This window comes from Anguilla rostrata, chromosome 6, assembly GCF_018555375.3.
Source record: "Anguilla rostrata isolate EN2019 chromosome 6, ASM1855537v3, whole genome shotgun sequence".
NCBI lineage: Eukaryota > Metazoa > Chordata > Actinopteri > Anguilliformes > Anguillidae > Anguilla > Anguilla rostrata.
Window position 1 is genome coordinate 57,259,519 of NC_057938.1, and position 12,861 is coordinate 57,272,379.

The window sequence follows — 12,861 nt, forward strand, 5'->3', positions numbered from 1 at the left end:
CACGGCGAGGCCTAGTTACACCCCAGCGTCCTGCATTCCTCCCCGCCCCCCCTGAGCCCCCCCCCCCCCCCCCCGAGACTCCCCCTCCCTGAGCCACAGGCTGAGACTGGGTGACTTTTTACCGCCACACACAGCCTGAGGACGAGACGCTCCAGCCTTGTTCCATTTGTCAGCCATTTTCTGTTTTCCTGCACTGTGTGTGTAGCCCACAGACCCCGCCCACAGACCACTCCCACAGACCATGCCCACCGACCCCACCGACAGACCTCGTCCGCAGACTCGATGTTCAAAAAAACAAAAAAAAAAGTCCACTAGGCAAGGTCGTATCTCGTGGGGATCTGGGGAACTTCATAGCCTTATAGACCTTCGGTAATTTATATTTATATTCATTTAAAAACCGATTTTAAAAGCTTGATTTTTACAGCTGCCTTAGCTTTGTTCAGAGTTGCTCTCTGGAATCACAATATGTTACATTACTATCTTTGTGAACACGTTTGTTATGATTTATCATGGACTTAGACGGCAGTTTGTAGCTGGTAATCTAACGCCAGCTGGAGATTATCACCCACAGTGCGGGCAGCTTGGCTGTCCTACTGCAGTCTCCCGTCTGTGGTTAAATGGGAAGAAGTAGAGTTTACGGGGATTATGGGATAGCAGTCCTCCTTGCTCTCATTTGCGGTTTCACGTGGGACATCTGTCTGGCATTACCAGGGTATAATTTGTGTTCTTTTGCCTGAATGTTGTTTGTTTAAGCGGAATTGCGGGATCACTCTTGCCCCCCACTCTAGCCCCCTGCTCAGTAATTGCCCTAAATAAATCCGCTTAGTTTTATTACCCAACAGCCTGGCCGAACGCTGTCTTCCTCAGAGGGGTCCTGCAGCCTTTCAGTGGTTTTACAGTAATAAGACTATTACAATGTAAGACTAATGTGTTTCCTCAGACTATTAAATCAGTGGAAGCCAGAGGAAGAGGAAGGGGGAGGAAGGTCTGAGAAATCTGTGATTCCATTTGTCTCTGACTTCAGGATCGGCTCCCTGGTCAATCTAACCACATCCCTATCTGTATGCTAGCCACATCCCTATCTGTATGCTAGCCACATCCCTATCTGTATCCTAGCCACATCCCTATCTGTATGCTAGCCACATCCCTATCTGTATGCTAGCCACATCCCTATCTGTATCCTAGCCACATCCCTACCTGTATCCTAGCCACATCCATATCTGTATGCTAGCACATCCTATCTGTATGCTAGCCACATCCCTATCTGTATGCTAGCCACATCCCTACCTGTATCCTAGCCACATCCTATCTGTATGCTAGCCACATCCCTATCTGTATCCTAGCCACATCCTATCTGTATGCTAGCCACATCCCTACCTGTATCCTAGCCACATCCATCTGATGCTAGCCCCTCCTGTATCCTAGCCACATCCCTATCTGTATCCTAGCCATTGTATCCTAGCCACATCCCTACCTGTATCCTAGCCACATCCCTATCTGTATGCTAGCCACATCCCTATCTGTATCCTAGCCACATCCCTACCTGTATCCTAGCCACATCCCTACCTGTATCCTAGCCACATCCCTATCTGTATCCTAGCCACATCCCTACCTGTATCTAGCCACATCCTACTGTATCTAGCCACATCTCACTATCTGCATCCTATGTCCACACATCCCTACCTGTATCCTAGCCACATCCCTATCTGTATGCTAGCCACATCCCTACCTGTATCCTAGCCACATCCCTACCTGTATCCTAGCCACATATCTACCTGTATGCTAGCCACATCCCTATCTGTATCCTAGCCACATCCCTGTCTATATCCTAGCCATTCCCATTTTGCGATGATGTGAAAGCTGACCCTCTGCCAGAGCTCCTGGCCGGAGATGTGTTCTGAATAAGGGCCTGGTTTCGGAAACTAGCTCTACTCTTCAGATGGTTATACAGAGTGCATCTTTTCTTTTTCTGGAGAAGTGAAAGCAATTAACTGGATGTAGACAACACAAGCCACTGGTTCATATCGCAATTAACCAGACGGTGAGCATTACTTGGGAGATAATATAGTTGAGAAAATGCATCCATATTTAGAAGGATCCCTTTATCACATATTCCCAAAATGTCTTGATTCATTAAGGGCTAATTAAATTCAGCCCAAGTTAGATTAAGAGTGACTCTAATTAAAGCAAGTCTGCGTTAAGCACTCCATCTCCACGTATCCTGCGCCTTGATCACAGACTCAGTCATGAAGACATCACAGCGTGACACACTTTTTTTCCTTCTCTCTTTCTTGCCCAGTGGTGGCAGTCCAGTGAAAGTTTTGGCCTGGCTGATCAGACAAAACCGGCCCTTACCCCCCCAAAAAAAGAGAACCCCCCCCCCACAAATCCCTGACATCACACTGCAGATTTGTTTTGAAGTTAGTGGTGGCTTGAATTAAATTATCTCCTGTGGCAAGAACAGCTTAGAATTGTTTTCCATGAGAAGAGAGTATTAATTATTAATCCATTGGACCAGGCTAAGCAACGAAAGAAAGCACTTGGACACAATATTCTCATTTGGATGAACGGAGGTTTGAGATTAAAGAGAATGTGCGCTCTGTAAACTTGCTCTTCCTTTAGCAGCTTTCTGTTGGCATCCTGCAGCAACAGTACGTTAGCATATGTGGCAATATGTTAGCATATGTGACAATATGTTAGTATAAACGGCATACGTTAGCATAAGTGGCAGTACCGTTGGCATAAGTGGCATTATGTTAGCATAAGCGGCAGTACCTTAGCATATGTGGCAATACGTTAGCATAAACGGCGTACGTTAGCATAAGTGTCAGTACCGTTAGCATATGTGGCAGTACATTAGCATATGTGGCAATATGTTAACATAAATGGCGTATGTTAGCATAAGCGGCAGCACGTTAGCATAAGCGGCAGCACGTTAGCATAAGCGGCAGCACGTTAGCATAAGCGGCAGCACGTTAGCATAAGCGGCAGTACCGTTGGCATAAGCGGCAGTACCGTTAGCATATGTGGCAATATGTTAACATAAATGGCGTATGTTAGCATAAGCGGCAGCACGTTAGCATAAGCGGCAGTACCGTTGGCATAAGTGGCAGTACCGTTAGCATATGTGGCAGTACCGTTAGCATGTGTGGTAGTACTGTTAGCATATGCAGCAGTACGTTAGCATGTATATGCTGTTCCTGTCCACATTAGAGAGCTCATCACACGGACTGTGTGTGTGTGCGTGCGAGTGCGTGTGTGTGTGTGCGCGTGCGCGTGTGCGAGTCGTCAGTGAGCCTCATAGCCAGAGAACTGTTGACGTGATTCTTCGGCCACCCTGTTTCTAAATAAACTCACCAATTTGGCTGAGGTGCATAAAACAATGGGGGAGGGGGGGCAGGGGGGTGCTGCTGTAACACTTTACAGAGACAGGACCCTGTGAACACTGGTCTCTGGGCTGGGACAGGACACAGGCACCCCCCACCCCCCACACCCTCAGGGCTTACAGGGTGGGCCCACATGACTGTGTCGTTCCCCCCCCATCGGCCCCCCCCCCCCTCAGTGTGGAGGTCTGAAGTTTCAGGGTTTTGAGGGGCTGCGTTTGGTGGGTAAGGGGGAGTTGGAGTGTTGGTTAAAATACTTTTATTTTATTCTTCGCTCAGTCGTTGCACATTTGAAAGTCATTCAGAAAAGTCTGGACCCTGGAGGGGGCGGAGGTTAATTGGCGGGGTAATTAAGATAAGTAATCATTTTACTGTTCTCCCTCAAACATCAAATAGCCCCCGTGTGCTTCTCCTTTGGTCTGCGGGGCTTTGCTGTTAAAGCCCCTCCCGCTCTCTAATGATTACAGTCCGCTTTGCTCTGGTTACCCATTACCTACGCAGGGTCAAGGTCTTGTGCCTGGTGTCGGGGTCAGTGGAAGGTCATGTCTTTCTCTCTCCACCCCGCCAAACGAGTCGCTGTCGGTCTCGAGCCGGAGAACCTTCGGCGTCTGGTTATTCGGAGTGAGCGTGTGCGGACAGCGAGCGGTCTGCACACAGTTGTGTTGACACCGTGTGCAGGCCTCTGTGTACACAGGTTGTTGAAAATGAAATGTCTGGCATTTGGCCAACACCTGTACTCTCAAAACATGCTGTTGATCTTCATGTTAAGGACATTCTCCAGCAAACTTTGACAGTTTTGGTGAAGAGCAAATATTAAAATGTTCTTGTCTTATTAGCTTTTTCTCTTTGTCGGTCACGGCTGTTACTGCTGCAGACTGGCTGATTAAATGCTTTTATCCTCCTTAACCTGCTGTTAGTTTCTGAGTTCTCACGCATGCACTCTCACTCACTCACACACATGCACGCACACACACACTCTCTCTCTCGCGTGCACACACACCCTGCAGTGTGTCTCTCTGTGACACAGAGCACTTCGTTGCTAACACAGAGAGAATTCTGGTTTCCGTGGGGTATTTATTGACTTGGTGTCCCCGGTGGCTTTGCATGTTTTGAGAGGTAATTTTGTGTATAAATGCAGGGGAAACGCGGAGGCCGTGTGACCTCTGAGCTGATTGGCTGGGCCGAGGGGCTGTGGATGGGTGGTCCTCCCTGTCCCAGGGAGAGATGGCAGGGGGAGATAGCACATCTCCGCTCATTGCTAAATAAAACATCACCCGTGTAAGATTAGATCTGCTTATCATCCTGTCAACGAGCTGTGCAAATTGACAACGGGAAAGTCAGGAGCTCTGGGTCACATTGCGTATTCCATGTGTCCTCCCGCTTTCCCACAATCCTCTGCTCCTTCACACTGTCCTCCCGCTTTCCCACAATCCTCTGCTCCTTCACACTGTCCTCCCGCTTTCCCACAATCCTCTGCTCCTTCACACTGTCCTCCCGCTTTCCCACAATCCTCTGCTTCACCACCACACTGGCCTCCCACAGTCCCAGAATCCTCTGCTCCTCCACACTGTTCTCCTACTTTCCCACAATCCTTCGCCTCACCACGGTGTCCTCCCACAGTCCCAGAATCCTCTGCTTCAAACATATCGCCTGTTTTGAGCGTGTCCCAGGTTTCGATGTTTGCACGCACACCTGGAGTTTAGTCGGACCTCCAGTAATCTGCTGCTTCCTGTGTCCTGTAGTTTGATCTCTCGGTCGAGCCCTGCTTTTGGTGTTTTTTCCAGGCACATATAACTTTTCTGTAAAAACAGTGCCTTGGGTGGAATGCTTCTTTTTTTGTTCCCTTTTCTTTTCATTGCATTCAGGCATTTAGCAGATGCTCTTATCCAGAGCAACTTGCATGCAATTATAATTTTAAATGTACAATCCATTTATACAGCTGGTTATTTACTGAAGCAGTGCAGGTTAAGCACCTTGCTCAAGGGTACAAAGGCAGTGCCCCTCTGGGGAATGGAACCTGCAGCCCCTCGGCTGCTCTCGGCTGCTCTCGGCTGCTCTCGGCTGCTCTCGGCTGCTCTCGGCTGCTCTCGGCTGCTCTTGCTGTGCGTAAACGGCAGGGCGCTGCCTCTTTAAGGCCGAACAGCGTGATATCCCACAATGCCACAGAGCACCTTTCTGTACCTGCACTGTGGACTTCAGAACTTTAGTTTTCTCATTGATTAATGGGTGTTTCTGAGGGGTGATGGATGGTTTTATACCTCCATACTGACACCCCACCCCCCCGAGGGGCTGCACTAACCCTGTCTGCCTCGTCGGGAATAACCCCCCCGGGTTCTGGTCCTGCCGGGGTGGGGGTAGGGGTGGGGCAGCGGGGGGTGGGGGTGCTGGAAGTAATCCTCTCAGGTTCCGGCTGGTTCTGCCGGTCCTGCCGGTATGTAGGAGGGTGTATGTTTATATGTATGTTTGCATGCCTGTACATACTGTATATATTATTTTTTATTTCTCTTATTTTACCAGGTGAGACCCACTGAGATTTCCATCTCTTTTTCACGGGAGCCCAGAGAAGCAACAAGCGGTAAGTTTACTGCCTAAAACACCACACAGGAGAAACGTCAACAAAACCACAAATTCATACATGATCCATTTCAGGTAAAGCAATTACAAATGTCCGTTTTTAAGGTCTCCAGTAACCTCTTAAGATGAAGTCCAGCTTCATGCCCTTCTGCAGCTGATTGCAGGACCATGGGACATAATGACTAAAACATCTTTCCTAATTCTGTGGATGCAGAGGTACCATTTATAAACTTTTTGAGACCTTGTGTATCAGTTAGGAAGGCAGTTTAAATGGCTAGGGAGTTCCCTGTTGATTGAGTCCAGGTCAGTGGATTTATTTGAGTGTGGACAGGAAGTTATAGGTGGTCTTTATGATGTCTTTGCTAAGATGTGCTGCTGCCGTGTTAAAGCAGCTCTATGGAGACAGGAACTGCCTCTCTGGTGTAAACCTGCTCCTGGGTGACCAGTCTCCTGCGCTGCAGAACAATCTGGAAGCTTGTCAGAAACGTGTTTTCTGCAGATCCAATTCCTTTGAAAAGGACAGAGTGGACATTTGTGACGGGATGGGGGGGGGCGGGGGGCGGTCTCAGACGGGGGGGTTGACGGCGAGCGCTCGACGTTGATAAATTTCCCGCCTCGCACGGTCGATGGGTCTGGGGCCCGTGGGCTGCAGCCCCGGCTCGCACCCGTGACACGGTGTCATAATTACACTGTCAAAATAAGTTCTTTTGTGGATTGACTGCAGCAGCCCTCTCCCTCGCTGTTAAAGTGCCGTTTGACGGACAGGTCGTTTATGAGCTGCTGCGGGTGACTGGCAGCCCTGCCGGCTGAGGGGGCGGGAGACAGGGTGGGGGTGGACTGCCCCCCCCTCCCCCCCTGGGCGATGGTGTCAGGCGGTGTTTGCGCTGGGACCCCACCGTCACCTGAACACAGCCGTCTGACAGGACACGCTGAACAGTCTTAGCTCCGCTGTGGCTCTGCAGCGTTTCTGAAAGGGTCAAAGGTCGTCTTCTGGATTGGATTTATCGGGAAACAGCCAGGCCTGAGAACTCGGGTCCCAGCGCCGTGTTGCTAACTAGAGAAATGACTTGATGGAAATTTATTAAGGATGTTGACAAACCGCACGGTTTTGGAGGGTTTGGAGAGCAGCACGTTTCCGCTTTGCCAGATGCGCTGACCCTGGAATGAAGGGAACGTGCGTTACTGCTCACGCCGCGTTCCGCGCGGTCCGGTCACGTGTCAGACGGACATCCTGGTGTCAGGTGGGAAAGGTCATTTCAGCTGGAGCAGAACCCCATTTCACAGAAAAACTCTTTCAGAGCAGAGTCCGACAGGGCCGAGGTCCCCGAGCGCATAATGCCCTTACAGGTGAGCGTGGGACGAGTTCCGCAAATTAAAGGTCCCAGTGGGATTCTGGGAGAACAGGTGGCAATGCATCATGGGTTGGAATAATGGCGTATAGGAAGTACCCTTTCAGAGTGGTGTTCTAACATGCATCCAGGTTGCTTTGGACAAATTGAAATAAAAAAGTAGGTATGTTTATCAAAAATGCACATAATGAAGTTGCTTTAATCTCTCTGGCCTCATGTATAAACTTTTACACCAGGGGAGTTCATTGTGGATCTGGAAATTCAACATTAGTTCAAGATGTGAACTCGGAAGGTTTTTGCTTTTTCATGTTTGCAATGTGATTTACATACATACATTTTTATAGTGTATTTCTGCGTGAATTTACTTGTGAAAACCTTCATAGCCATTTTATCTTCATAGAACAAACTGTCTGTTTTAAGCTTGGTAAAGGAGCTGTAAATTACACATTCGAGAGTCGCCAGCCCCGGCTGAATCGTGGCTGTTGTGCGCGTGTGTGCGGCTGAATCAGGGCTATTGTGCGCGTGTGTGCGGCTGAATCAGGGCTATTGTGCGCGTGTGTGCGGCTGAATCAGGGCTATTGTGCGCGTGTGTGCGGCTGAATCAGGGCTATTGTGCGCGTGTGTGCGGCTGAATCGTGGCTGTTGTGCGCGTGTGTGCGGCTGAATCGTGGCTGTTGTGCGCGTGTGTGCGGCTGAATCGTGGCTGTTGTGCGCGTGTGTGCGGCTGAATCGTGGCTGTTGTGCGCGTGTGTGCGGCTGAATCGTGGCTGTTGTGCGTGTGTGTGCGGCTGAATCATGGCAACTAAAGCCAGGTCTGAAACGTTTTCTTGAAACATACACCAGACAGGAGGTTTATCATATGTTTGTGACCTATTTAAATAGGAGCATTAACCTCCAAATGCTTATTTGTTGAGCAATTAAATATGTTAGTCTGAATCAGTGTCTGTAGTTAGGGTTAGGGTTAGGGTTAAGGTTAAGGTTAAGGCTAAGGTTAAGATTAGGGGTTAGGGTTAGGGTTAGTTTAGGGTTAGGGTTAGAGTGTATCTGTGAGCTCATCTGAGCAGCAGCATGCCGTTTTCATCCTGAGCTTCTCCGTAATGACACCTCTACTCACCTGTATTAACGCTGATTAACGATGTGTATTAATGTTGCATAATGCTGTTATTAATCCGTTATGAAGCCTTTATAACTGCTTCATGTCCTAAAGTGTGACCCAGAAGACTGAACCTTCTTCCTGGACATGTGCGGTGTCTGAAAATATTTTTTATGGCGTATAACATGCAGCGTTTGTGCTGAGTTTTACTAACCCTTTTGGCAAGTTGTTCAAAAACATAATTGGGTATTTAGGGTGGGTGAATAAACTTTCGTACGTGGTGAAAAACGGCACACACATTGGCCGTATGCTACAGTGGGAGCGATACCATGTTTAACATCCACAGACTTTGTAAATCTTGGGACTGGATCGATTGTTTTTCTTCCAACCGAGATTTCACAGAAATCCTGCCTCCATATTTTAGGTAAAATTTTGTGTTTCACAGAAAATGACACGAGCCGTTCCTATCCAGGGGTTATTTAAAAATCCCCAGAGTAAATAATCTCAGCGTGACAGCTGTAAATGGGAAAGCTCTTCCAGTATTTGTTTTGAGATTAGGGCTTTCTGTCAGACAGACAGAGGTCCCACAGAGAGTGTGTTGTTCTGGTTCTGTGTGTTTTACTGGAGTAAAACATAATCACTGCAGTTCTGCTGCAGCCCTGGCTTTGGGGGAAATGGACAGTGAAACAGAGACGGTGGGTGAGACTGAAGGGATGCTGCATTCATACAGGCTCTAAGCTAAAAGTGCTACAAATGTGCAGCTGTTAAATTCAGTGTCATTTGGGATTTTTATTTCAAAAACATTATCCAAAAAAAAAGTGTGTCTTCCACTGAGCTGCTATAAAATATTGTGTTATGGTAATTGTAAGTTAAAATGCTCCAATATTAAGTTGGGGACAAAGGGGGAAGTGGGGGGTTCAAATGTTTTAATAATAATAATAATAATAATAATAATAATAATAATAATAATGTTATCATTATTATTATTATCTTTTAAATTATTGTTAGTATTAGTATTATTAATATTCTCTGCACTGTGAATAACATAAAGTGGACATGATCTTTAATGAAGAGCTGATGACCGTCCCCCCCCCCCTCCCCGTCCCCCCCCCCCGGTGGCCTTGGTGCTCTGCTGGCTGCTGATGTAGATTTATTGCTGCTAATGTACAGTTTAATGCACTCTGGGAGCCAGCCCCTGCCCCCCCTCCCCCGGTCCCAGTGTGGCACAATAGGGAGGGTCAGGGTACCCTGACCCCGGGCAGAATGTACCATTATCTGGGGGGTTTGTGGGGGGGTGGGGGCAGGCAGCTGATTCGGAGCCCTCCTGCAGGGTTCTTTTGGGGTATCAGAAGGGGGGGGGTGCTGTCTCAACCCCAACATGAATAATATCATGGGTGACCAGGCGCACGGTCCACAATCACCCCCCCGCCACAAAACCAGGCAGCTGCTCCGATTGTTTCCCCAACACCCCCCCCTCCCCCCCCCATCGTCAGGGAGACCGCCACCCAGCCCACCCCCTCACAAGTGGGCGATTGTTCCACTGAAGAGCCGAGAGATCTCATGCTAGTGCGAGTGTCCCAGCTGCCCCCGGAGCCCGCCAACATGCCAAGCGCCCCCCCCCCCCCCCCCCGCCACCACGCACGACACGCACCCCGACAACACCACCCCCCCCCCGAACACGCACCCCAACCAGCCACCCTGACATTCCAGACCTTCTGCAGAAGTCAAGTGGGAACAAATGGCACCCCATCAGGGAAGGGAGGGGGGAAGGGGGGGGGGTGAAATATTGTCTCAGAACATCCCTCTTTGCTATGGATGATTTTGGCCAAAGTGTGGTGATGGCATCCTCATCACCACCCCCCCCACAAAAAAATAAAAGACTGAAGAAAAGAGCTGCAGGAGCTAACGACCCCCCCCCCCCCACTGTACCCCCCTGATCCCTCTTCTAAGGGGTAAAAGACCATTTTGTACGAAGGTCTAAATTTGGAAGCGTTTGTGAGACTTCCTTGTGTGTGTGTGTCGGACGGGCGGGGAGAGCGTGTAATTCAGAATTACGCAGCGAGGAAGGCCTGGTGTGCGCAGCTGACTGCCCTGTGCTCCCACCAACCCCCAGCCCCCACCCAGCCCCCCACCCCGCACACCCGCCCCACGCCCGCCCCACCCCCCCCCCCCCCCCCCACACACCCCCTCACCCCCCACCCGGTTGGCAAGTGGTTTGTAATGTCTTCAAAGTTTCGAGAGGAAAAATATGTTGTATGTTCTGTGTTTTGCTGGTAGACAGAATGTTTACAACTCAGCTGCAGTTAAAACTAAAAATGCTCAGTGCCAAACCGTTATCCTAAACAGACAGTTACATCACTCCCCTCTGAGAACAGAACCCTGACTATTCACCTCTATATAACACCCTGACCATTCACCATCCATATAGCACCCTGACTATTCACCTCTATATAAACCCTGACCATTCACCCCTATATAATCCTGACCATTCACCATCTATATAACACCCTGACTATTCACCCCTATATAATCCTGACCATTCACCATCTATATAACACCCTGACTATTCACCCCCTATATAACACCCTGACCATTCACCCCTATATAACACCCTGACCATTCACCCTCTATATAACACCCTGACCATTCACCCCCTATATAACACTCTGACCAGTGTTTTTGTACAACATTGCTCTCAGTAATAGTATTAAAATAGTGATGAATAAACTGTAGGATAAAATAGAGTAGAATATATTAGGCAAGCCAAATCAGAAACTTTGCTTGAAATGTTACTCATTTAGGAGGAGCTGAAAATAAAGGGAAAGAGGAGCTGCACTGTGTGCAGTGGCTGGTTTGCTGCATATACCTCACTAGTGCTGAAGCATTCTGAATTAGAGTATTGCAACTGCATTTTCTCTCCTTTTAAATCAACAGAATATTGAGTGTATTGTGTAATATTTCATTATTTTAAAAAAACAATCATTGTTTTCACCTGAGGACAAAGCCGGGGTATTTTTACTTTATGATCCATTATTTAAGTGTTATTGTTTTTTTGCTAAAATGCAGTAATGTGTCCTTAATGGCGGCTCATTGGGTGGATTTAATTAAGATGATTCTGTATTAATCTGTAATGGAAGCGGCGCCGGCTGTGTTTGTCCTGGCGTGGCGAACGGCCCGCAAACGAGCTCGCAGCTCCTCGGTGGCGGGAAATGTTCGGCGTAGCGGGCGGGAGAATTACCGCCGCTCTGCGCGCTCCCCTGAACGCCGCTCTGCGCGCTCCCCTGAACGCCGCTCTGCGCGCTCCCCTGAACGCCGCTCTGCGCGCTCCCCTGCACGCCGCTCTGCGCGCTCCCCTGAGCGCCGCTCTGCGCGCTCCCCTGCGCCGCTCTGCGCCCTCGCCGTCTGCGCCCTAGCCGCTCTGCGCTCCCCTGAACGCCGCTCTGCGCGCTCCCTGCACGCCGCTCTGCGCGCTCCCCTGCACGCCGCTCTGCGCGCTCCCTGAGCGCTCTGGCGCTCCTGCACGCGCTCTGCGCGCTCCCCTGAACGCCGCTCTGCGCGCTCCCTGAGCGCCGCTCTGCGCGCTCCCCTGAACGCCGCTCTGCGCTCCCCTGAGCGCCGCTCTGCGCGCTCCCCTGAGCGCCGCTCTGCGCGCTCCCCTGAACGCCGCTCTGCGCGCTCCCCTGAACGCCGCTCTGCGCGCTCCCCTGAACGCCGCTCTGCGCGCTCCCCTGAGCGCCGCTCTGCGCTCCCCTGAACGCCGCTCTGCGCTCCCTGAACGCCGCTCTGCGCGCTCCCCTGAACGCCGCTCTGCGCGCTCCCCTGCGCGCCGCTCTGCGCGCTCCCCTGGCGCCGCTCTGCGCTCCCCTGAGCGCCGCTCTGCGCGCTCCCTGAACGCCGCTCTGCGCGCTCCCCTGAGCGCCGCTCTGCGCGCTCCCCTGCGCGCCGCTCTGCGCGCTCCCCTGCGCTCCCCTGAACGCCGCTCTGCGCGCTCCCCTGAACGCCGCTCTGCGCGCTCCCCTGAACGCCGCTCTGCGCGCTCCCCTGCACGCCGCTCTGCGCGCTCCCCTGCACGCCGCTCTGCGCGCTCCCCTGAACGCCGCTCTGCGCTCCCCTGAACGCCGCTCTGCGCGCTCCCCTGAACGCTCTTTTGTTGCTCCATTTTTATTTTTAGACAATCTTGATTCAGAATGAAATGCTTTCTGTACAAACACCTCTGGTGCTGCATACTGTATTTTTATATTCTTTGTAGGTGGAACAGGCAGGTATGGTGATGTGTATTTTTATTTTAAGGAGAAGAGGTCGGATCTGATTGGTTCATTCCTGAGCTGAAGTGCTGGTAGCCTTTGCAGACATGGCAGTATGGAGTCAGGGCGTCTGCGTGAGGAAGGCCCTCTGGTGTTCCTCATTAAAGCTTCGCTTTGGCCTTCTTTATCCTTCAGAGAAAAAGTTAAAAACTCATTTG

General features: G+C 50.4%; 1 long non-coding RNA gene across 2 annotated transcripts in view; it reads left to right on the forward strand.

Annotated features, from left to right (window-relative positions):
• Positions 1 to 12,861, forward strand: part of LOC135257775 (uncharacterized) — a 63,644-nt gene that overhangs the window by 15,549 nt on the left and 35,234 nt on the right. For both annotated transcript variants that reach the window (XR_010330741.1, XR_010330740.1), the window contains exon 2: positions 5,901 to 5,958. This is a non-coding gene — a long non-coding RNA (uncharacterized LOC135257775). The remainder of the gene's footprint in view (positions 1 to 5,900; positions 5,959 to 12,861) is intronic.